At 40.7% G+C, this 23,801-nt stretch overlaps 1 protein-coding gene across 38 annotated transcripts in view; it reads right to left on the bottom strand.

Annotated features, from left to right (window-relative positions):
• SORBS1 (sorbin and SH3 domain containing 1) overlaps positions 1-23,801 on the bottom strand; it is a 163,804-nt gene that overhangs the window by 93,627 nt on the left and 46,376 nt on the right. For 14 of the 38 annotated variants that reach the window (XM_032190812.1, XM_032190818.1, XM_032190821.1 and 11 more), the window contains exon 1: positions 16,079-16,241. The exons of 1 other annotated variant lie outside the window; for it this stretch is intronic. The gene's annotated coding sequence lies outside the window, so the exon portion shown is untranslated. Of the gene's footprint in view, positions 1-16,078; positions 16,243-23,801 lie in introns of those variants that run through there. 23 more of the 38 variants (XM_032190803.1, XM_032190808.1, XM_032190816.1 and 20 more) reach the window with 4 other exon arrangements.

Here is a 23,801-nt window from a genome sequence, read left to right as displayed (position 1 = left end):
AGCAAGCCTGGACAAAGTCAGAGGTTTTCTTCAGTCTCTTCACACTGAGGTCTAACATATCCAGTAACTCCAAAAGCTCAAGAAAGGGGAGAGTTAAAATTAACAGGGGACGTTGTTTCCCCATCTGTCTTTATGAATGTATGGCAGGAAGCTCTGTCCTTTTCTTCTGATGCCAGGAGAACACGCCTTGCTTAGCTTTGACTTGAGAAACACAAGAGCCTATCTAGCTCCGTGAAAAGGCAGCGTAAGAGTCTAAGCAGTAGCTCCCCTTGGGTCCAATGCCTTCCACAGTTTACATCACAGTGGGCACAACACAGAATTTGTACCCTTGTCCCAGGGGTTTTCTTCCTTGTGAAGTCAAAGCACAGTAAGAAGCTGAAAGTAGGATGTGAACTGAATACAAAAGGCCCAGTCATGCCAACTCCTGTGTTTGAACCGCAATTCCTGTGATAGCTGTTTTTTTTTTTTTCCCCTGTAAGATCTGAGCTGCTGAAACTTATGCAGTAACCAGGAATCTTATATTTCAACTAAAAAAAAAAAAAAGTGTTCTGGGAATGTCTATTCTACATAATGCAGAGATGTGCACGAGCCCTGAACTAGCTGCTACATAGCTGCCTTAGCACTGTGCTCCAGGGCACAAGACAGGCTGCTCAGGGTCTCCAGGTGAGATCAATTAAGCGTTCACATCGGTATTCCTAATGTAAATATACACAAGGCTTAGGCACTGTTTACTTCACACATTCCTAAAGACTTAGCTCCCTGTAGAGGCCCTATTTATCACCTTTGAAGGCCCAAGCTGTAAGCACCATCTTCCAGAGCTGACAACTACCTGCTCTTTCTGCAGCAGTGAGCATTGTACTTCCACAGCAGAGGAGCACAGTAATGGCACCATCACCTTGCAGAGTAGGCATCTTCATTCTTAAAGGAATATTTTTTTTTCTTGGCCTTGCCTCCTTAATTTCTACTTTTAAAAAAACACATGAATATGTAACAACCACAGCCTTCTTTGCAGCTACAGAAAATAAGTTTGAAAGATGTATTAAAGGCTCAGAAGAAAAAAAGTCAAAGCGGCAGAGAAAATCCTGGTATACTTTTAAAAAATCCAATGGATTCTTATCTGTATCATAATGAATTAACCATGACAATCTTGTTTGTCCACCGAAGGTGCTTCTATGCATTGAGATTCTGTCCAAATGCAGATACATTTCATAGCTAAATATCCCATGGGGTGGGAGACATCGTGCTAATCCAGTTAAGAATAGAGCATACCTTCTCAGGTTGTGCAGAATACATCACAGAACCTATCTACAAGAAAGCACGTGTTGTGGTTATAACTTTCTCATTCTGCACCATGATGGTCGTCCCCAACATTTTAGGGGTGTCACTTGGAATGGTGAAAGAACAGGATGATGTACATACCTTTGTACCTTCTCCAAGAAGTCTTGTAGAAGTCTCCAAGAAGACTTGTATTCTACAAGTGGCCAAGAGGTCACTTGTCAGAATAGTTGCTACCCATGAACATGATTAACTGGACGTTTCTTCTACCTCCTGTGAGATATTAAAGCCCTCATGTTGGTGAATCAGCCAAGCTTTGATTACTCGGCTGTTGTTTACATCTCTGCATAAGATACAAGCCATTAAGTCAAGTTGTTTTTCAAATTTTCTAAGCATGCTAAACTTTCAGAACTACTCCTATAAACTAGGTTCTCTGGGCTTTCAGAGCTTCCCTAATATGGTCATTAAATATCTGAGAGATGAGGACACCTCACAAATACTCAAATGAACTATAAACTTTTCAGATTTATCATTAAAAAAAGTCAGAGACAAAAGATATGCCAGATTACACGTTGGAGCCAAGAGACAACAGGACTACGTGCTTGACAAATGCAACAGATGTCTAGGATAGCTCAGACAAAACAGTCAAATATGGTTGCAGAATTTAAAAAGGGACGAAGGATACCATTGCAGGGCTATGAGAAAGTTATCCAGTAATCTTGTGATTTGCAAAAATGTTACTGAAATGCAATTGTTCCATTTTTCTATTTTTAAAACATGAAAACACGTTGAAATCCAAGAAGTACATGCAAGCCTAACTTTTCTGACATCAAACACCCAGATCAAACCCAGCTTGTTTCTTATTCAGCACTGTGTAAAGTTCTACTACTCTTACTGATGACTGCAAATGTTTATACATTCAATCCAAGTCAACATTTTCACTCTGAGACAGTGCTGCCATTTATGAGACCACATCTTGGTTGGATGAATTCTGTACTAACCCTATGCCAGAGCTCGTGCAGACTGTCTTCCACTTCTTCACATTTTACTATTTTAGCTTCATGGAAGCTAGACCACATCAGTGCTGTGCAGAAACTAGTATACCAACAGAGAAAGGATAAATTCTCTTCACATCCCCTTCACTCATCCATCAATTCTACCTATGCTCCTTTTAACAGAGGCAGGGAAATCAGCAAACACTCCCCTATAAGCTTGCTTGACCTAACCAAGGGGCTGATAAGCAGAGCCTGGCCATTCATTCAAAAGCAGAGAATGCTTTGGCCCAAGCAGACAGTTTTATCCAAATAGCAGGGGCTGACAGACCTTTTGAATATAACTTCACAGTAAAAGCAGCCCATTTCAGGAGATCTGTAACTCAACTGCTTCACATCTAGCCCATAATGTGATGACAAATACCTTTTTCCTTCCCATCCATTCAGATAATAGAAAGCTTGGCTTTATTATAACACAACTGGGCTAGTTATAAGGACACTTGGCCAAAATATTTTCAACAAGTTGTTCAAACATTATTGGTTTTATCCTAAAAAGAGCAAGGTACTCACTTGTCTTTTTGTAAGTGAACATCTGTTTAGTTAGAAAACCACAGGACATGCGATGTCCATTAGCTAAACTGCCAGGATCTTAGGACCTTCCCCTGCATTCCACTTCTGATCTCGGCAAGTGTTAGACAGCATTGTTCCACCACATTTCCCTGTGATCAGGGCAAACAAGGCTGCTGCAGCATGACAGGACTGGAAAGAGTTAGGAAGATATTCCCATTCCAAAGATCAATAGCAGCAGCCAGCATTACAGACTCAGTTCTTTATTATTCAGCTGCTAAAATCCACAGGGTCTGAGAGCAGTGAAGGTGACTGTTCGACTGTTATATTTATTTGCAATGTGTGCTCATGGCTAACATATTTCACTTCTGAAACAGATTCTGACCTTAGAAGGAGAACTATTTCATTCTAAACTCCCCATGGCTCACATATGGTATAGAAACTTCCAGCTGTATCATGTGCCAAGAGAAGCTGAACAAGCTTTCACAGTAGTTATGAAAAATTTTCTCCCCCTTTCCCACATTTTATTAAGACAGACACTTCAAACTTTTATTTGGTTTTGTTCTCATTTTCCTTCCAGCCAGGACTCCACAAGACAGGTCCAAGGAGACTCTTTAACAGTTCAAAGCACTATGCACTACCTTGACCACCAAGGTACATCCATGCCATGGAAATAGCTCAATAGACAGAGACTGTTCATACAGCTTTCTTCACCCCAGTCCCCTTCATACCAGAAGTCCTGAGCTCGGCCCATCACTTTTCACAGCCCCCTTGAGGCAGCACTTACCACACGTCTTGGGTTTGCTGATGATGCAATTAGGATAAATCATCTAAGTTCAGGACTCGTACTTACAAACTCTATGGCAAAACATTTACTGATTTTCAGGTGAAGCGGATCCCTAAGGCTTCATTGTAGAAAAAAAAAATAGGCACCTGTATGTAAATGAATTCTTGAGCTCCACAAGAGAGAAACAGAGTGTCATCTCTATTACAACAGGACCCATAAAAAGAAAGGGAGCTGATGAGGGGAAAATAGATCTGAGATGAAGCAAGATCCATGACCAACTTTACCAAGCTCACGTCAGTGCAGTTATACCCATGAACTGGGATTCTGCTGTTGTTTTTTTTTTTTCCCTAAAGAAAGAGGGAGGTGAAGTCATCGGCACCCAGAAGGTGCAGTTTTTCCATAACTTACATTCACAGTACACATACTTCTGTCACAGCATAGCAGCCATACATTTCATGTGGGCCTAACTTCTTGTACAAATTAATCCCCTCTTGTTTTGCTATCAGAGTATTGTCATGTAGGAACAAGGAAAGAGGAATGCTACACGTGCTCAGTGAAGAGGTCAGTGACTAAACATGTTCTAATGCAGTTTAGACTACATAAAGTGAATTATCTCAATGGTACAGGATGAGATCTTCCATAGAAGACTGATTTGCTGAAGTCACTGGTATGTGTGTTTCCTGGAAGAAGACTATTCTGAAATACAAAGAAATTCTACTTCAGTAACTTCTGTAAACCAAGTTTGGATATATACTGGCTTGTTTTATTCTCCTTGTTATTTGCATAATTCATGGGAAAGTATTCAGCAAGCCTAAGATAAGTAAAAGGACAAATTCTAATTTACAGCTTTCAGAATGCAGAAGTCCATATATAGACGACGATACAACAGATTTAATAGTGGTAACTAAGTAGCGTCTGCAGTTAATTAACTTGCAGTGTTTGAGATGTTTCCTGTAATAGCTTTAAGAAAACAAGACCAGAACAGTTGGCATTTTATCCTTTTATGCATAACTAAATTGTATCACAAATTAGAGATCTTCCTACCAGCAGGAAAGTAGCAACAAGCCCTAACTGCACCAGGAAGTTCCAATAGCATCTGCCTTTGAACAAAGCACTACAGGGGCTCTTCAGCAAGAGAAGCCTGAACTCTCATCTCATGCTGAACCTCATCTTTACACTGCATCACATTACAGAGCTGTTCTAGGGCTTCAGTTCAGAGGTAGTGCTCTCATGACCACAGGCTGGCCTCCAGCAGGCAGGAGACAAGGCAACTCCTTGGGGGTCTACAGCTTTTTTCGATCTCTATTTGCCATTCAAATCCCTGCACTTTGCTAGCCCCAGGGTTCCTCCTTTGCCCAGACTGAGTGGGATGTATTTCACATCTTAGCTGAAGTAAATCACAGAAACGCTTTGCATATTTGGCAAGCAACAGCCCTCCCCAACCTCTTCTATAACTAGGTGCCAAGTCATGCTGTTTCACTGACTCAACTGCTAGGAATCAGAACAGCACTTTCTATTGCTCTAAGACTAAAGTCTGAGGGGTTGGAGATTGTGGCTTTTATTCTGAAAGAATGACAATATCAAGCTGCTTTACCATGAGGGCTTTTGGGCTATCAATGCCCCTGAAGTGGTACTGTCACACACACCCCTCTGGGTGTAAGCCATCCCTCACCCCCAGCTCCTGTGCACAGAAAACTCAGGATATCTTCTGTGTAGGTAGCCACATCATGCAGAAAGTTGGCTTCCATCAATGCTTTTTAGGAAGCAGACGGCAAAAGTTAAAAAAAAATGGTCTTTACTGAATGTGGTATGTTATAGCACATCTTATAACCCACATGGTAATTACCCAGAGATGCAGAGAGGTACTATTTAATTACAAATAGCGGCAGGTGACAATGCTGTTGGCCATTAGTCTGAATTGTCATGCAAATTGCCAGCAGCAGCATCTTACCAGATATAGACCTCTTAGGAGAATCGCTGTGAGAACAGACTGAGTGCACGGTTACCTTCAGGGCTGGCTGCCAGCTCCAAATGTCAGGGCTGTGCTACTGCAGGTCCCCCAACCCTGTCCACCATACAAGCTAGTTGACATCTTAATAGGTTTGCCAAAACAAGGAGGGTTGGCAATTCAAACCCCTGTCTCTCTCTTGCATCAACAAGTCACTTGTATTTTAAACATTGCTAACAGCACTTACTGACTATGCACAAGGGTGATCAACACTCAGGAAAGCAGACATGCTTCTCTCGATGCCAGCATAATAAGTAAGGTGAAGAGGAAACAGAACAAAAATATTTAAGCCTTATTTAGTCTCAGCAAAACCTTGGGTAGTTCAAGCTGATCCGCTGCCAACCCTCTGCATCTGGATTTAGTTTCTGATGAAAGCATCTATAGAGACAAATAAAGTGACATAAGCTAGTCCTAAATTATGAGCAAAGCTTAGAAATAGTCTGTCATGGCAAATGGAAACTATGCTGTTACAAATAGCAGGAACCTGTCCTGTGAGGCAGTAAGAGAACTGCTATAGGTACAAAAGCCCCAGCCTACTCTTCATATCAAGAACCACAAGGGTAATGCTGCATTTCAGTCAGAAAAAAGAAAAGATGCATTTCTATAGCATGCCACCTCAACTTCACAGCAGCTCTAAGAAGTCCCTATTACTATGACTATGCAAGTGTCACTCCCACTCCACTGATGCAGAAATTGGAGCACAGGCAGGATGTGACTTTTCTGAAGTCCCCAAGGAAGTCACAAGCAGCCACATGTACTGAGTTTGCTGTGTAATCAGTTGCCAGTAGACTCCCAAACCACAAAGGGAATCCTTAATAAAAGGGCAAGCCCTCTCCACGCTGTTTCTCTAAATAACCAGTGTGATTTGGGAATTCATGTCTACAATCATGATATTGAGTTAATTAATAAGCTTGTACAATGAAGTGTTGACACCCTTCAACAGTCACTCACTCCACAAATGTGCCTGGAGAAGCATGTAAACAGCATAACAGAAGTTGGATGACTCCAAAGAGAGCTGCTCTGTGTGGTGAGCATCCCACTAGAACACTGTTTTGAAACTGGTCCAGGAGCAAACAAAAGACTCCCCCAGATGAGCTGCCCAGTGCCTTGTGAAGAGGAGCTCGCCACACATGCACGACAGCACCTTCTATCCAAACCTGTGCCACCAGCACACAGCTCGGGTCATGTCAGAGCAAGGTAGACATTGCTGTCTGCAAAGTGAGATTTGATGTTGCTTCTGCCCATGGTACGTGAGGCCTGTGACTAAAGGAATTCAGTGCGCTTGGCAATCAAATTAGTCTTTTTTTTTTCTTCCATCAATCTGAAAAGAGAAGACATGCACAGACAGTATCGTATTGCATCTCTTTTCTCCCACCCCTGACAGAAGGAAAACAAACAGTATGCCAGCCCCTGTGCCAAAAGAAAAACCTGGATCTTTCCATGCAATGTTTGTTAAGGAATCCCTGGTGTAGCTTGGATTCCAGCAGGTCCAGGTTTCAAAAAACCCACAGAACTAGAATATACTCCTGCAGCTATGTAGCTCTGTGCACATGATCAGTGTCACTAACCAGAATTACGTAGTACTGTAACTTTAGGCATTTATAAAACTGCAGTTGCAGATGGCTTCTGAGGGAGCAAACAACAAGCAAGTGCCATTGCACTTTGCTAGACAGATTCAACTTTGTCCCTAACTTCCTCCAGACACTTCTGTTCTTTGCTAGAACTGAGCTCCCTTCACATTGCAGGCATTCGGTTTTCATCTTCACACAGATCTGCAGTTTTTTCTTTTCAGCCTGCCAAGTATTTACTGAACAAAAAGACAAGTAGGTAAACCTGAAGAGTTTCTAACCCCTACTCTGTTAAGATAGGCAAGTAAAAAAAAAAATAAACAAAAGGTATAGCAACTTTTCATTTATTATCTTTAAGCAAAGGTGTTATGTGCACAGCACATATAAGGATGGCCCTCCTTATAATAAGAATATTTATGGGATAGTTTAAGAGCCACATGGAATAAAGTAATACAGTGACAGAACACTAGAGACCTCAGAAATTAGTAACAGTAAGTTTTCACAACAATTATGTGACACATTCAGAGCAAAACTCTGTTCCTTGATAACAAATTCACACAGACAAACAGGTAAAATCCCATTTGGCTCTAAATAACCACCAAACATACCACACATCTGAAACATTAGTAGCCTTAAACTCTCAGGGTTTTATTTTTTCAGAAGTTTTAGATCTTGCTGACTGCTGCAGGTGTAATCTCTCTGTAATCCTCTATTTTCTATTTCCCAACAAGATCAGCCACTCAGTGCTCTTCAGCAGCAGGAATCCACGTCCCCTTCCCCTCCAAAAAGCATTGTCAAAGTGTGACTTGCAAACGAACTTTGTAAAACATAACCCTCACTCAGGATAACAATGAAAACAATTTGCTATTCTGTTGATTCTAAAAATGGACACTTCCGCATGCACAAACAAAGGATAAATAATCCTTTAATGACAGGATCTGCTTCACCTCAGGAGAGCTAGAAAAATGTCAGACTTTTAGAGCGTTACCTCTGCAGTCAGTGACAAGGGCTTGCAGAGAAGTCACCTGTCCTAAGGCAGGCATACAAGCTGGAACGAAGCACCCCACAGCACTGCTGTTCTTTCTCTGCTAACTACAGAGAGAGCCAGGAAACCCAGTTTAAGAGATTTACCTCACCTTAGCAAGCACAGCAATAAACCCCCTGTCACAGGCCCAGGTGGAACAGCTGAGATGATGGCAACTAGCTAGACCTAGGTTATGGCACCCCAGCAGCAGCTCCTCTTTGCAGGGCTCCCCTCTTTCCCTGCTACATGTAGATACTTAGCCCTTTACAAAAAGAAAAAGGAAATATTGAACAGACAAACAGCTGTTGCCTTTTCCTACAAGAACAGTAAATACATAGTCAGGTCATGTCAGCTTGTAATAGACCTCAAGCTGTGGGTTTTAAACTTGTGGTTTGAGTTTTGACAGCAATTTGGTTTGGACACAACCACACACAGTACAAATACCACAGCTGAAGGTGTCAATTCCAGACTGTAAGTGGGGTGGTACTTAAAATATAGACCAGCCTATGATAGAGTATTTGGGATCCTGTGACATTAAAGATCACTAACCAGATGCCTACAGTTCCTTGATGGAAGTCCTGAGCATTAAAACAGCAATTTCATAACACTTTCACCTTCCCAAAGATCCCACACAGGTTGTACATTTGAGTGCTCAAATGAGACTCAAAAGTCCCAGCACCCCTCCCTGCTCTGATACAGATGAGGTCAGGGCCCTTTCCTTAAGGCAGGATTTGGGTTTAGATTCTTCAGATGAAATGCGCACCCTGGTTGCAGCCTTACTCTATGTTCATCACTGGGGGGTTTCTGGATAAGGCCCATTCGGCATACTGGGAGATCTGGACAACTGTATCAGTTATAAAATATTGTAGCTGATAAAATATAACGCATTTAGAAACAAGATGCTTTACATGCACTGCGCATCTGAGATGGTAAGGAGCCCTCTCAGCTACCTGCACAGTTATTGGAAGAGCACTGGTTTACCCATTTCCAGCCTGCTTTACGACACCCATATGCACAAACCACAGTTAATTTTTCTATGGGTGAACCAATTTGCATTCCAAAAATAGTCAATATTGTTAGCTGTATTTAATAATCTGTTCTGGCAGATCCTGTTTATTTCAACGTCGAAAGGGATTAAGTATGCCACCATGAAAAAGGAAATACAGATTAAGCCCATGAAAGATTTATGTACATTATTGATCATGTAAATCCAGAGACAGCACTAAGGAACAGAAGTGAAATGAGGTTTCCTGAAGTAAGATTTTAGATCACAATCAATTTTGCACCATACTCACTTATTTGAAGGGAAGGCAGAAGCCCCACAGCTCAACTAGTCCCCCATTTCCACAAAATAGCCATGGTGCATTCTGTATTTAGGATGTGATTTTGCACCATCATATGCAAACAGCCTTTTCATGAGTGATTTCACCAACAGCAAAGCAATTACTCATGTAACCAAGGATTTTTCTTGCAATCACAGGGTTTGCAAGCATCTGTTTAGTATGGCAATCTGTGTTCATATTAAATCAACACTTAATATAGTGGTTTCTTAAATTACCTAACAACTGCTCATGCAACAAGATCATGTAACAAGAACACCCTAAAATACATTTTTTATTTACTGTTAGCACTTTAATACAAATTGAGCGATGTTATCCTGAGCTACAGGGCGTGGTATTAATTTGAGCTTCAGAATGTCAACGGCAGAAGAAAAGGCAGTTCATTTCAGTAACAAAATGCTTTATTATCTATCTGCAAAATACCCGTGGCATTTAGAAGACAGTGATCCTCGTATCTTTGTGAACTTTAGCAAGGATCTGTTACAAAATGCCATGCGCAAATGATGGATTGTTGTAGCGTTACGACAGAAAGAAATTGGCTTCCAATAACAGTCTTGTGACCTGCAGCACAGTTAGCACAGCACAAAAACCATCCACATCGCAAGTCCATACCACACCTTGGGGTCTCCAATTCATAATCAATACTTTGTTTTTCTTCATAAAACTAAATGACTTGAATTTGGGAATGTTTCTAAAGGAGACAAAAAAAATACCACGTACACTTCACTGATTAGCAGACAAATTAGTTCAAGCCGGTGTTGCTAGTTGACACTCACATAGCACCAGACAACTTCAGCTGGCTGTGCAAACATTAATTTAGCTTTACTGCAATTGTATGAGATAAGTATGTGTTATTAGGCCTATTTTAACAGTCAGGAAATGAAGAAGAATAAAACAAAATTTTAAGAAAGCCGTTGCGTTTGTTTAATTTTCCTTCCACTGAAGTCAATGGAAAATTTGCCAGGGCCAGATTTGCATTTGCATGAGGTCCCTTTATACCCCTCTGGCAGAGCAAAAAGCCTAGTTTTAAGGATCCTGACCTTGCCAAGCAGCATAATGAAACCTTAGTGGAAATAAGAATTGGGCCTCCATCAGCTTGAACAGGAACAGATTTTACTGTGCTATATACTTCTGAAATTCCTACCCAGAACAGCTTGATAGTTTGACCAATATGACACAACAGGCTTGCAACAGAGAAGAATAATGACAACTCCGTCTGACACAAGCGAGCAATATTGCAAACCAGCCCACCTGAATACACTTCTTGCTTTGCAGAGGGCTCAGTAAGTCACGCAACATTTTAAATTATGTTGGAGGATTTTTTTAAAATAGAATCAGATGCAAGACATGTGACCTGACAGCTCTGCCAACCATCCATTGCTGACCTGCTCCCAAGTGCTGTCTGCACTAAGGCGTGCATTGTTAGAAGATGGCAGTGAAGTTATTTCTTTAGGGTGTGAGTAAGAGATGGATGAAGGCAGAAAGGCTGAAGGCAGAAATACCACCTCAGAAGAGGCTCCTTGCTCAGATAGGCCTGGATAGAGAATTAAAGCTGGCTACTCTTGTATGCAAACACATGGCATTCACTGTACATGGACCTACTTCCATTCGTTATGCTGGAAGCTAAGATGGAGATGCCCCCTGTGTGAACGTACACATCTGACTTTGAGGGGATCAAAATGCTGTTTTGAGAAAACCACTCAAGTTTGTTTAAAGCTATCAGTTTAGTAAGTTGTTCCCTCCATCCTCCCCCTCCACCTCCAAGCAGCAGTTATACTTTAACCATGTATGGAAGAGACTTCAGAGTCTGAGTCATTAAAACCTACAGAGAATAAAAGAACTTGGCAAATATGAAAGCAAAGCATTTTAAATGGCTCTGAGACAGCCTGCTCCCCCTTGCTACTGAAGATGTGATAGATGAGTTACCATTTATGTGTAGGAGCTGACAATCTGAGGTTTTGGACAAGTCCCTAAACTTAATTACACACAATGTGCCCCAAACAGTTCAAATACAAATTATGCCAAAAACTGTGGGAAACCTTTTGATCTTACCAAAGAAAAAAAGAAACCAACGTTTAAAGTAGTAGTCTTGTGTGTTATCTGCAGACAAACTTCCTGCCAAATGTTATAGTGCCTGCCAAGAGCTACAGTATTTTTGGATAGTTTCTTATTTACAACCCCTCAGCGTGCATGAAACAGTGATGTTTTGCCATTTTTAGGAGTGGCTGATCATATGAAAAGCTCTAACAATTTAAAGTTACAAATTCTTTTCACAGTACTTGTCTTAATGGAGAGAGCATTACAGCAGTCTTCAGCTTCCCTATAAAAAACAAACATATCAGAGGGGAAGAAAATGCCAACAAAAAAAAAAAATCACAACTCAATGTGCTGAGGAAAGATCCAGGAGATGTCATGTGGAAGCTCAGACAACCAAATGACATTACCCATGAGCATGTGGGATTTAACAGGGACAATATCCTGCTCCTGGTATTACTGTAATATGCAAATAAAATCAATGCTTATGTTTTTTCTTCTCTCCCCCCCCCTCCACCCCCATGCTTTTAGAAGATGTGTAGCCACACACCAGCAAGATTCACCTGTATGAAAAACAGACTGTTAACAGTCAACTTTCAAACCTTTTAGGATGCACCCAGAGTGCTGCTAAGTAATCACAATTCAGCATCATGCTTCCTCCCTCAAGATAATTTGGCAGGACTCGGATTCTCAAAGAGTTTGTTGATGAACTGGGATTCAGGAAATCTGAGCTTTATTCCCTGCCTTCTGCTACCTCTGCACAGCACCTCATTTTCTCAATTAAAAACCAGGACTAAAGCCACCAATTTTTAAGTGCTTGAAAAGGAGATAATCAATACCATGTACAAAGTATGCACTTATTCAGCCTCCCCACCCCAAAACAACAGGATTTTGACCTTTACTTGCTATATGCTCCTAAAATACTCTGGCTAATATTTATTCAATCATAGCAGCATTTCTCAACAGCAGAAACTTCACTTACCCATCTCTACCCAGCATAAATCCCAAACACATTTACTCTGGAGTTCAGTTTTACTGCTGTAAACCCAACCTCTGGTCCTCATTATGGCATCTGATCCATGCCAGCACTTGCAGCCACACAGATCCCCACCAGAAGGGCTGTGTTTACCCAATTACAAAAAGCATTTGGGATGAATAACACAGAGAAAAACTGGTCCAAAGTGATTCCTAGTGCCATTTGATTTCCATTGGCATCATTAATGATTACTTCACTTGAGAACCCCACCTTCTCTCCCACTCCAACTGCTCCCCAATTCACAGAATCACAGAATCACAGAATTCACAACATAAGTTCAGAAGAGTGAGAATACCAAGTACACTGAAGGCAAAATCCACCCATACATTTTCAGTACATCATGGATAACAATCCTTCTACATATACTATCCACAATTAAGTACATCGTTACAGATAATACTCTATTCTTCATAAAGTATATAATCTTTAAGAGTATATATCTTTAAGGAGCCACACACCATGCAGAAAATCATATTTAAACACGTTCTCTACAAGTTTTTTTTATATATTACCTACTCCTCCTTTCTTGGTAAGGGGGGCTCAAATTTGTTCTGTTTACCCAGTATTTGCTCAATTTATTCTTTTTTCCTCATCACTGCAATCAACAGAGTTGAAAGCAATTAAGTCACAAAGAAATTATCAGGACACGGTGAGAATAAAAACTCTGAAGAAGCATCTGAGAGGGAGCTGCAAAACAGGTTAGCACAGATTTGAGTGCCAAAAGCTTCTCACGAACATGGCAAGATGATGAGAGGTAAACAAAAAGAAATACGCTTTTCTCTGTTTCTCATGGTTTATTCTCTGTGAAAATTAAGTAGGTCTTAAGAGTTTTGGAAGCTCATAACACAGTTTTTGGAATTCAGAAATGGAGGATTTTTTTTATATGGGGTTTCTTGTACAACAGGACACCCCTAAGTTATGCAGTTTTGGCCCTGGGGTATCTTTACCACATACAGAGAGAGCCAGCAGATTTCAATGGAATCTAAAAATAATTTAGAATGGTACATTAAAACATATTCATGTGCTAAACATCACTGCAGCCTGCCTCATAGGGCACATTCAACACACATCTGTGCTTGCCTCCATTCAGATATTATCAGAACTTGAAATCGAAAATAAGAAACCAAGACCTCACTTTTACTGATTAATTGAAATAAATCGAAGTAAAATAGATACGCTGTGTGACAGATTCAATTCTTTCCCAAAAAAGCTTGCAGCAGATATTTAGTTCAGCAAATGCTTTCTATATGGATACATGCAGATGATGCAGCTACCTCAAAGAATCTGTTTTCATATTTCAATGTTTTTATTAGAGCAGTATCTAACAGCTCAGTCACAGCCCATCCCTGAAGTGCTGGGTACATTTAGGATTGCAGTCCTTATCAGGCTAGTTCAGAGCCGATACAAACAACACAGACAAATAAAGCATTATTACTTTCAAAGGTGGGGAAACTTGATGCAGATGGATCAAATAACATGCTAGAGATCACACTGTGTGCAGCAGAGCTAGGTATTCAGCTTATTCCTCCTAGTGAGCCCCAGTTCACTGCCAAAACTAATTTTCACCTGCCATAGGGAGGCTAGACTTCCCAGGCTGCTATGCCCAGTTATTTTCTCTCTCATTGGGCGGGAACTGATAGCTGTACAGGACAGTAAGCTATCATGCAGGTTATAACAGAGAGGATTTTCTATAATGGGAGACCATTCAGCCACCTCAGAGGAGCCTTATGAGGGGAATCCTCCTGTAGGACAGGCTGAAAGCTCTATACAAGGTGGTTTACCAGCTATTAGCAACCAGGCTCTGGGTTCTGGCTCTAAGCGTTTGCCTCTGCTGGACTGTTTGCCTCAGAATGCTCTAAAATAGCAAACTTGGTATTTAAATCTCAATGAAATCATCTGGGAAAACTTAACAGGGACGTGAGGCACAGCATTCAGTTCTGTTCAGCCTCCTGAGCTCAGACCACTAACAGCTGTCTCCAGTCACGGATGGGGGGACTAGGAAGGTGCTCAGGGTGCTTTGGAAGGTGCTGGCAAGCATGAAATACACCTCATGGAAGCATTAAAATCAGCAACAATCAGGAGAAAGAGACAGGGTTACAATCTTCAGTTATCACCCCAATCTACCTAAAAGCAAACATTTGGGTTTGGTTCTAGACGGAGGCTAGTCTAAATGGTTCCAGCTGCAGCACACCAAATGATTTGACTCAGTAATTCCTATCACAGTTAAAACAATTTATATGAGACCTAAGATTTGATTCTTCTGGTTACACTGATATAAATATGGGAGAATTCATTTTAAAAGTCCCAGTCGGTGTGAGTATGTGGACACTTGGACTATAAGGCAGGAATAGTGACTGACATTTGGGCTGGATCTTTGGTCTTTTTCTCCAGTTTTATTCTAGTCCCATAACGACCTGCATCTGCTCTTAGAAACTTAGTTTCTAAGGCTTCCTGTCAGCCTCAATTTTATGATAAATTAAGGCAATTTCAGCCCCAAATTAGCACCTCTTAAGAAGACTTAAAGTTGAACTCATTTTATTCCCAGTTTCAGTTAAGAATTTCTCAACTTGAACTTGCAGTTATACACATGGCATCCGTCTTACTTTTGTTTCAGGATGTTCGTTTGGGGAAATTTCACAGGCAAAAGACGCCCATCAGAGAATGGAATCAATCAGGAACGCAGCTACAACAGAAAGAATTTCAGCACACCATAAAAGAGAGAGAGAAAAAAGCAAACCCTGCTACAAGAATAGTCCTGCGAAACGCAACTGTAGCGAGCTTGGGCTGCTTCCCAGTACTCCAGAGGGAATTCTGCTATTTGCTGAGTTTAGTGAATGTAATCTAGTGCTGAAGGAAAACCAGAAGAAAAAAAAAAAGAGAGAAAGAAACACAGAAGTACTGCTGCTTTCACCATTTTCTCAGTTCTGCTCAGTATGAGAAAGCATACGGAAAACAGAGAAATTATTGTGTTGCTGTGGAAGCGGACAGAAACTTGCAAAGCAGATGTTCTCAGCACAAACGAGAGTGACTGATTAGACATTGAACAAAACTACACAGCCAGGCTTTTTACATTCTGTTTTTTAAAGTCATTCAGCTGGCAGAGAAAAAGCAAGAAAAAGGAGACTCAAAAAACTATTTCGGACACAACATCTGTAGATATAAGTAAGTCCCACTTAGTTATACAGTCAAAAGGAATTGATACTTTCCACTGCACATCACATACAACACCATTTGAGCTACTTCCCTCCGTGAATCTCAGCATACAACATTAGGCAAGAATTTCTAAATCGCTCAGAAGAGATTCAAACAGTTAACAGGAAATGTAACATAAAACAACTCCAACAGAATCTCCTTCCAAAGACAACAGATACACCACAAGTTATTTATAGTGGAAAAATTAGAAGAGATTGGAAAGGTCTTAAATCTTCTGAGGTTTTAAATACTTACTTCTTGCAGCCAAAATCACGTCAAACGAACATCCAGGAAATTTTTAAAAAGCTTGCATTAAGGAGCTTAACCAGCTGAGAACATGATGTAGCCCTTCCTTTGGGCTGTCCAGCCACAGGCATTTACTCATTCACCAGAAGCACAGAGCACGATACTGTAGTGCAGCCTTTTACGTACCGATGCCAGGAGGGGGGGCGAAAGGAGAGGAAAGCCCTTCCCCAAAGGTTTAAGTTCAGCCCACTCATTAAAATACAGAGTGGAAACAGCTGCCATAGAAAGGAAAAGGATGTCCAGGCAGTTTTTGATTAAGTTTCCTGGGTGTAAAATAGTTTAGTTCTGGAATCTTTATAAGAAAAACATTTTTTCTTCTTAGTCTGCAATGGGAAAGGAAAGGAAATCTGTCTTTAACTCAGCTCAGAAATTAATATAACATACTGGATAGTTATCTCTCCATTTTCAAAATCATTACACTGTATTAGGGGAAATAGATCCTTAAAAGACCCTCCTTCTCCTCCCTGCAAGAACTAGTGTGAGTATGTGTGCACTTTCAGAATCTTAAATCTGCCTGTAATGTAATACTCCATTCATCTAGACTGACTGCCCACCAAGAAGTCCCAAGCAAACAGCAAGTATTAATTCACGAATTGCAACATCTAGAATTGATATCGTGCCACTTACAGATTAGCACCTCAAAGTTAAAACTAGATAAGGAAGAGAAGAAGGGGGTAACAACAATCAAAGACCCAGAACTGTCTCTTGACAAGGAAATGCTGAATAAGTGAGGATTCTTCAGTCTGAGAAAGTGTTGACAGAGGGGAAATGAGAGAGCTCTATGAAATCTTGAAATGCATCGAATCCGCTACTTTGTGAATGGTGGCTCATTCCTTCTGGTAACACAAGAACTAAGGGGCACTGAAAGAAACCACAGGCAGAAGTTTTAGAACAAAGGACCATACCTTTTCATGGAGTACATAACTGGACTGCAAACCTCATTGCCACAGGAGCTTGTGGAGCTCTCTGCTCTGTAAGCAAGCTCAAAAATGAAATATATATACATATATTAAAAAAAAAAAAAAAAAGAAAGAAAAAAAGGTATGATCCCAAGCTAAAACACTTAGCTTGGAAAGTTTTTGGCCACAAGTTACTAGAAGGTGCAGATACCTCAGGTGAAGTAGCAGTCTGCATTTGCCTTCTACATTAACTCTTTCCCAAAACCTGTGACACTGGTCAGTGCCAAGACAGCGGACTGAATTAGGAGGATCTTTAAGCCACACCTGTGGTTGTATATTCCCATTTACCTAATTTTCACTACAGAGAATTTCCCTTAATGGGAAATTGTCAGTAGTATTAGGTCTATTTCACAAACAGGGCATTAACTATGTACATTAAGATTCCAAGTATCAAACTATTTAGAAATTCTGACCACTAGCCAAAATGAGAAAGTTGGATACTGCCCTTAAAAGTTGGCCTGAGGTGACTTTGTGCTTCCTCAAAGGCAGCACCCGAAGTGTCCTGATTTTCACGTTGCTGCCTATGTCTCTTCCCTGCTATATCATTCACTCCAGTATAACCACTTCATGTGCAAAATTTCTCACCAACAGTTTTTCCCTAACAGATTTCAGAAGTCGTTTTTCCTATTTTCTATTCTCTGTCCCTTTGCCTACAGTTACACTAGCTAACGCGTTCTGGTAGTGAAATCTGATATTTAACATCTAAGCTAATTTAAATACATATGTGACTTTTATATACTGTCAGTTGGCAGTTTTCAATGTAAGGCAAGCAGACAATCACTGGGTAATGACTGTTCTTATAGCAGCAAAGAGCTGGACAATGAAGGTTCCTTTTTTTCTTTTTCTTTTTTTTCTTTTTTTTTTTTTTTTTAAATGAGAGACATACTTTAAAAATAGACTTGTAGTAGCCAAGCATTCACTGTGTGGCAAAAGGCGAAAATGCCCACTAGCTCTTGTTGGTTCGACAGCTGGTGTTAATTAATATTCAGAAACAAGATACTTCTATGCAAAATAATCCAATTGACTCGAGATCCTTTTCAGACTTGGTCTGAGAAAAGCAGCCACAAACTCTGCTTCCCTTCTCCACTTAATTTGAAACTGGGACTTAAGAGCTGTTTGTCTGTCTTTGTGTGTTTAATGTTTCCTGTAGGCCTGCAAAAGCACGCAAAATATTTTAGTTCAAGTTTCAAAATATTTTAGTTCAAGTTCAAGTTTAGTTATGGTTGTAATAGGAAATAGACGTCTCCCTTAAAGAGCTGGGTTAGTATAGAAACAGAGATTGTCTGAATGACAGTGAAGTCTTCAGTGTTTATTTCAAAGGGAAGGAAAGGACGGATAAATATTTACTGCCTTCCGTACACACCGTAGAGTTCAAATGCTGCCTATTTTTGGTTACTTCTTGTGTAAGCAATCTCCAGTCTAAGGTCTGGTACTGTCAGATTTTGTCAGATTTTTTTTTCGTATCAAAAGAAAGCTCCGCTACCACCTTTGCCAGACAGTTCCTCTAAGCTGCAAAACACTTCTAGAAACGAAAGGTGGTTTCTAAATCCTGGGCTGGTCAAGCCTTCCTCCTCATGCAAGAAGCATGATCACCACAAACAAATCAGATCACCAGAATCAAATCACAGACCTCAGAAAGTTGCAAATTATCAAATCACAGACCTTTTGGCCTACCTCAGAAAGTGAGTGCTTCCTGTGCAAGGCTTCACACTGATATTGAAAGAGCCTTGTGGAAAGTGTTTCAGTGCTAAGCTTGAGAAACAGTGAAGACCGCCATGTCATCGAGACTCTGTTTCCTAGTTCCATACCCTCTATACTCTCTCACTTAACCCATCCTGAAGAGCAAGTAACATCCCCTCCATAGCAAGCGCAGGGGAAGCTAAAGCAAGAACTGATGTTCTCCTTCCTCCTGCACAGGAGGAACACCTGAACAATCTTCAGGTCCTGGTCTTTGACCCATTCATGGAAGAAAACTGTGGTCCTAAGTTGTCTTTACCACTGTGTCCTGACAAGTCCATCCTTTCTCTTTCACTTTACCATGCACTTACTGCTAGAGAACCAACAGAATTAAAAGTCACTTTGAGAAAATTTGCCTTTCCTAGATATGGTCCTACCTTCCCTTCTTCAAGGCTTGACTAAAAATGCTATTTCCATCCATTCCCCCTTTCTTTCCCTCTTTTAAATAAGAGTCACACGGTAAATCAAGAGAAGATCAGATGAAATGTCATTACCTTCATGTAGTTGCAACTACACCTCCTGGCAGAAGACATTCAGGGAAGTAGTGATGGAGTAACCCATGTAACTACAGGGCAGGGGAATCTAGTTTATCCCAACAGCCAAGGTGCCATCAGATACTTGGTCAGTAGGTGAATGAGAGCTCAGGACACTGATGGGACACGTTCTTGGATGCTCACATCCATGGACTTTCCTCCTTACACAGTAACTGCACCAAAATCTACTAAAATAAGCAGACTTGTGACAATTCAAGAGCTGAATAGGAAGTCTCTTAGGTGCTACAGAGGGAGATAGTGGTTCAGTGAGTTATGTTCTCCTCTGAACAAGTGCCTTAGCACAAAGCCTTCAAACACATGGACTTGTACAGATAGGAGAGTCACTAGAGGGTCTGAGGGTCCACCCATATAGACTTCTGTATGCCCAGCTGACAAGAATTATACATGCATTATGGTCTAAAGCAGCTTAATATAATTTATTGCAGCAACTGTAACCCAGTAAGATTTTCTGTACAGTTCCTCAGAGTTTTTGTATTGTCTCTTTTCTTTTTTTCTTTTTTTTTTTTTTTTAAGTAATACAATAGCTTAGGTGTATCCGTAAGTTTCTACCAAGTTCTCCTTACCCCTCTTTCATTGGATGGAACAAAGAAATGAAAAGGAAAGGAAAGCAAAGGTATTCAGGTGAAGGAAGGGAAAATTATAGATTGATTTTCAAGGAAAAAATTGATCTAAAAGTTGAAAAGTGAAAAATATTTTTTCCCGGTTTTGAAAGCATAGCACAGCTAATCCTGCCATTAAAATGTAAGATCTTCTTTTGCCACATTGTTTTACAGTTTTCATTAGCAATCGTTGCTTTCCGGAAACACTCGTAACTACTTCAAATTAAATATTGAGAGGGAGAAAGGAGCTGCAATATAAACAGACCGGATGGCTAAATGTATCAAAACAATGACTTTCCAGTTTTTGGTTCTGAAATGGCACGCACTGATTTACTAGTGATGCTATTATCTTTGGAAAATTCCTGGTGACCTTATCAATACCCAGATTATGAACTTTGGCTTTAGACCACCGTTTCTATGACATAATGAGGGGGCTCGTAGGATCTTTCCCATATTTTGCCATATTTGAATTTTTCAAGCCATCTCTATAGTCTACCTTGAAAAACAGCTTTGTGCTTTCACAGAGACAAAGACCACTGAAGGGCTGTTGGTCAACAAGTTATATCCCAACCGGTCTCTCATCACAGAAACTAACAGATAATGAAAGGCCACTGTTCCTTAACTAGCATCTGCAAGCAAATCTGGTCTCCTTAAAAATCAAACATGATCCTGGACTTTAAGTGCAGTAATTTTGGATAAACTCTCAATCACCACTTTCAACCTAACACATCCTAATTCTTTTTCTCAGCAGTGCAATCTTTTCAAAAACATAAACATTTCCTCAACAGAGACTAGCAGGGTGCCCATGCCCAGCATCTTTCTTGACCAAGGAAAGTAATTTATATGGAAGTCCAATGGGATAATTTAATATCCATTCTGAGCACAGAGGGCTCAAGTGTCTCAGGATTCTTCCAAAAAATGCACATGCTGTATAAAACCAGAGACTGACCTAACTCAGAAATCTGGCAAGCTGAGGAAATGCAGCCAAGCATCAGAGATGCTGAACAGACCCTCGATGGTCTGAATCTGTTCTTTGGAGCACAAAGCCTCTCCCTTCCAGCTAACTTCCCCACCCACCCTAAAAGCATTCTGCTTTGGGAGTGGCTCTTCTCACCAGGGAGGCAAAACTTATTTTTATTGTGGTTCATGGAAAGTTTTGTCTTTCTTTCCTTCTGCAGCCCACCTAGCCTGGAAAAAAATATTAGTCCCAACCAAAACGCAGTATTAGCAACTCTTCCCATCTGTGGATAGTTCTTTTCAACTAGTAAGGAAGCAATCCCACAACTGCATTTCTTGTGGTTCATTATGGGAATGGTGCTGTAGCACAACCACAGGAAGACTTGTATTGGAATGGTTTGAACAGTCATTGTAGAGCACTTTGAGGTGCTTTCATCCAAAAAAAGATTTATGAAAATAGGGATTAGATCAATTCTAGGGCAATTGTGGTCTTTAAGTGTAGGAAGACTTCCCATAAATTCAAATGGTAATAAGAGACAATTGGGTACATAGGATGAATTTTATTCCAACTTATCTTTTATTATACATTATGAGATATAGAGACTGAGCTAGGGAGTATAAACAGTACAATCCCCAGGCACAATAACCGAGTTTATTACTGATCCAAAATCTGCTATCAGTAACATGAATCCTATTATTGCTTTCAGTGGGATTTGGATCTGTCTCCCAAAAGCAATGTGGTAAAAAAAAAAAAAAAAGCAAAAAAAAAAAAAAAGGCAAAAAAAAACAAAACAGACAATGGGAAAAAAGACAGTTTAATTTTAGCAATGGAGGGAAAAATTATACTTTTCAGAAAAAAAACAGGAGCTGTTTTTTTCTGAAGGAAGGAGGAGTTGCCACCATTGGTCAGATCATTGATTTATTTAATCTAAAAGCCTTCAGTACCAGAAGCCTCAAAGTCACATACAAGAAATTGATCAGCACTTCTGGGAAAGTGGCAGCTGGGCACCTCTCCTGCTTAAGATGACACAAAGCAGCTTCCCTGCATCAGTGAGGCACCATTTTGTATTTGATGGATACGTTTTTAGCTGGATCAGTTCCCAATTTACCTCACCAGTGCTAGCCAGGAGTTGGATCAGTTTACACTAGTCACGAAAAGATAGCTCCACAGAAGAACTTAAAGTGAAATTTCTTAGAGTTGGAAATCTTTTACCAAGTAGAAACCAAGAAAATAAGTCAGGTTTGGTTAAGACAAACATTTGGGAACAAGTAGGATTGTCTGTATGTCTGGAGAAATGCACCTGGCACTTCTAAAGAGTTGGAACCAAACACCTGAATCTACTCATAAATGCTCTGGTCAAGGTCACCTAAAGAACCTCTCACACAGCAAAAAGCAGAGTCTGGAAGCCCTAGCCTAGCACCATCCCTCTTTGGATGGTTGGATGTTCTCCAGAGAGCTCAGTTCCCTCGTGATTACAGAGTGCTAAGATCCTCTTTGTGAAGGAGGCACCATTTCTGGTAAATCATTCTGTAAACTAACCACCTATCCTGCTTTCAGCACAAATCCAGTGCCCTGTACCTTTCCCCGAGCTAGGTCTGGGTTAGAGGTAGTGCACTACCCACACACCCTCCAGATTTTCACCTTCAGTCTAGACTAGAGAGGCACCTCAGCCACAAAGCTGTGGTCTAGGTCCTTACTCTGCCTGTTTCTCAGGTCTGGCTGAAACCTTACCACTAGCACTCCTCTCCTCTCCTCTTTGTCATTGCAGCTCTGTTGGTCTGCAAGCAGTACAGCTGCTTCTCCTGCCCTCTTGCTGAAGCTTATTTCTAAAGAGCCTCCTCGGAGCAGATGTTTCCCATGTGCTTCACCCTTTATTTTCTTGCCACCCTCCTATTTGTTCCCATGAAAGTAACAATTTATCTCCTTGATCTTTCAGATCCAAACCTGAAATAGCGCAAGCTTTATCAATCTACCCAGCTTGGCTCCAGAACAGGAGAAAAACTTTTTTTTTTTTTTTTTTTTTTTGACTTTTCCCTGTGATAATATGTGGGAAGGAAAAAAAAAGGTTTAACGTTGGCACAGCCTTTGGTTCCCATTTCCCCTCCGCATCACCAGCTTTAGTCTGGCACTTTTTGTTTTCTTTTCAGGAATGAAATTTAATTTCTTAGCAATATTTTGCTAAGCAGAATTACTTATAATCTCAATTATTTTTCACTTTCTTTTCTACCTCTTTCCCTTGTTTTCTAGCTGCCACTAAACTGGGATTTGGAAATAGAAATCTTCAGTTTACGGATATCTCATGTGCCCCATCCCCCTTCTCTGTGACATTTCCCTCTCCAGCTGTCTGTCCTTGGCACCAGGGCCTGCAGTGGCCCTATACTTTTACACAAATTACCTTTGCTCTGCTTCATGTTTCCAAAACTGCTTTCAATATCAAGCCAATTCAAGACAGTTTCACAGTCTTATGCTACCTAAATTAAATCTAAAAGGAACACGCTTTAGCAGACGGATGCTGTAATCCCAGCTTTAGGATATTACAAATTCAGCTACTCTGATGTAGAGATAGGTTTTGCTGGGAGAAAGATGGCTCCCCATGCAGTATGATGTTTCTCTAAGCAGGACTACTCACCTAGGCCAAATCCTGAAAGTGCCGTCAGCCTACAAAGGAGCACATAACTGTGCCACATCGGCTGGTCGGTCAGCCCCGCCACAAACAGCAGATAAGACTATTAATTTCTAGCAGCTTCCAAAGGATCAGATGAAGCTCTCAGAAACATGAAACTAAGTCACCCAGGTTTTGCCCAAACCAGGGGCAGAGAGCTCTAGATGGAGACTTACATGGAGACAGTCTATGAAGTCCTTGTT

Source organism: Aythya fuligula, chromosome 7 (assembly GCF_009819795.1).
Source record: "Aythya fuligula isolate bAytFul2 chromosome 7, bAytFul2.pri, whole genome shotgun sequence".
In the NCBI taxonomy this organism is placed as follows: Eukaryota; Metazoa; Chordata; class Aves; order Anseriformes; family Anatidae; genus Aythya; species Aythya fuligula.
This window is presented reverse-complemented; position numbering and strand designations above follow the sequence as displayed.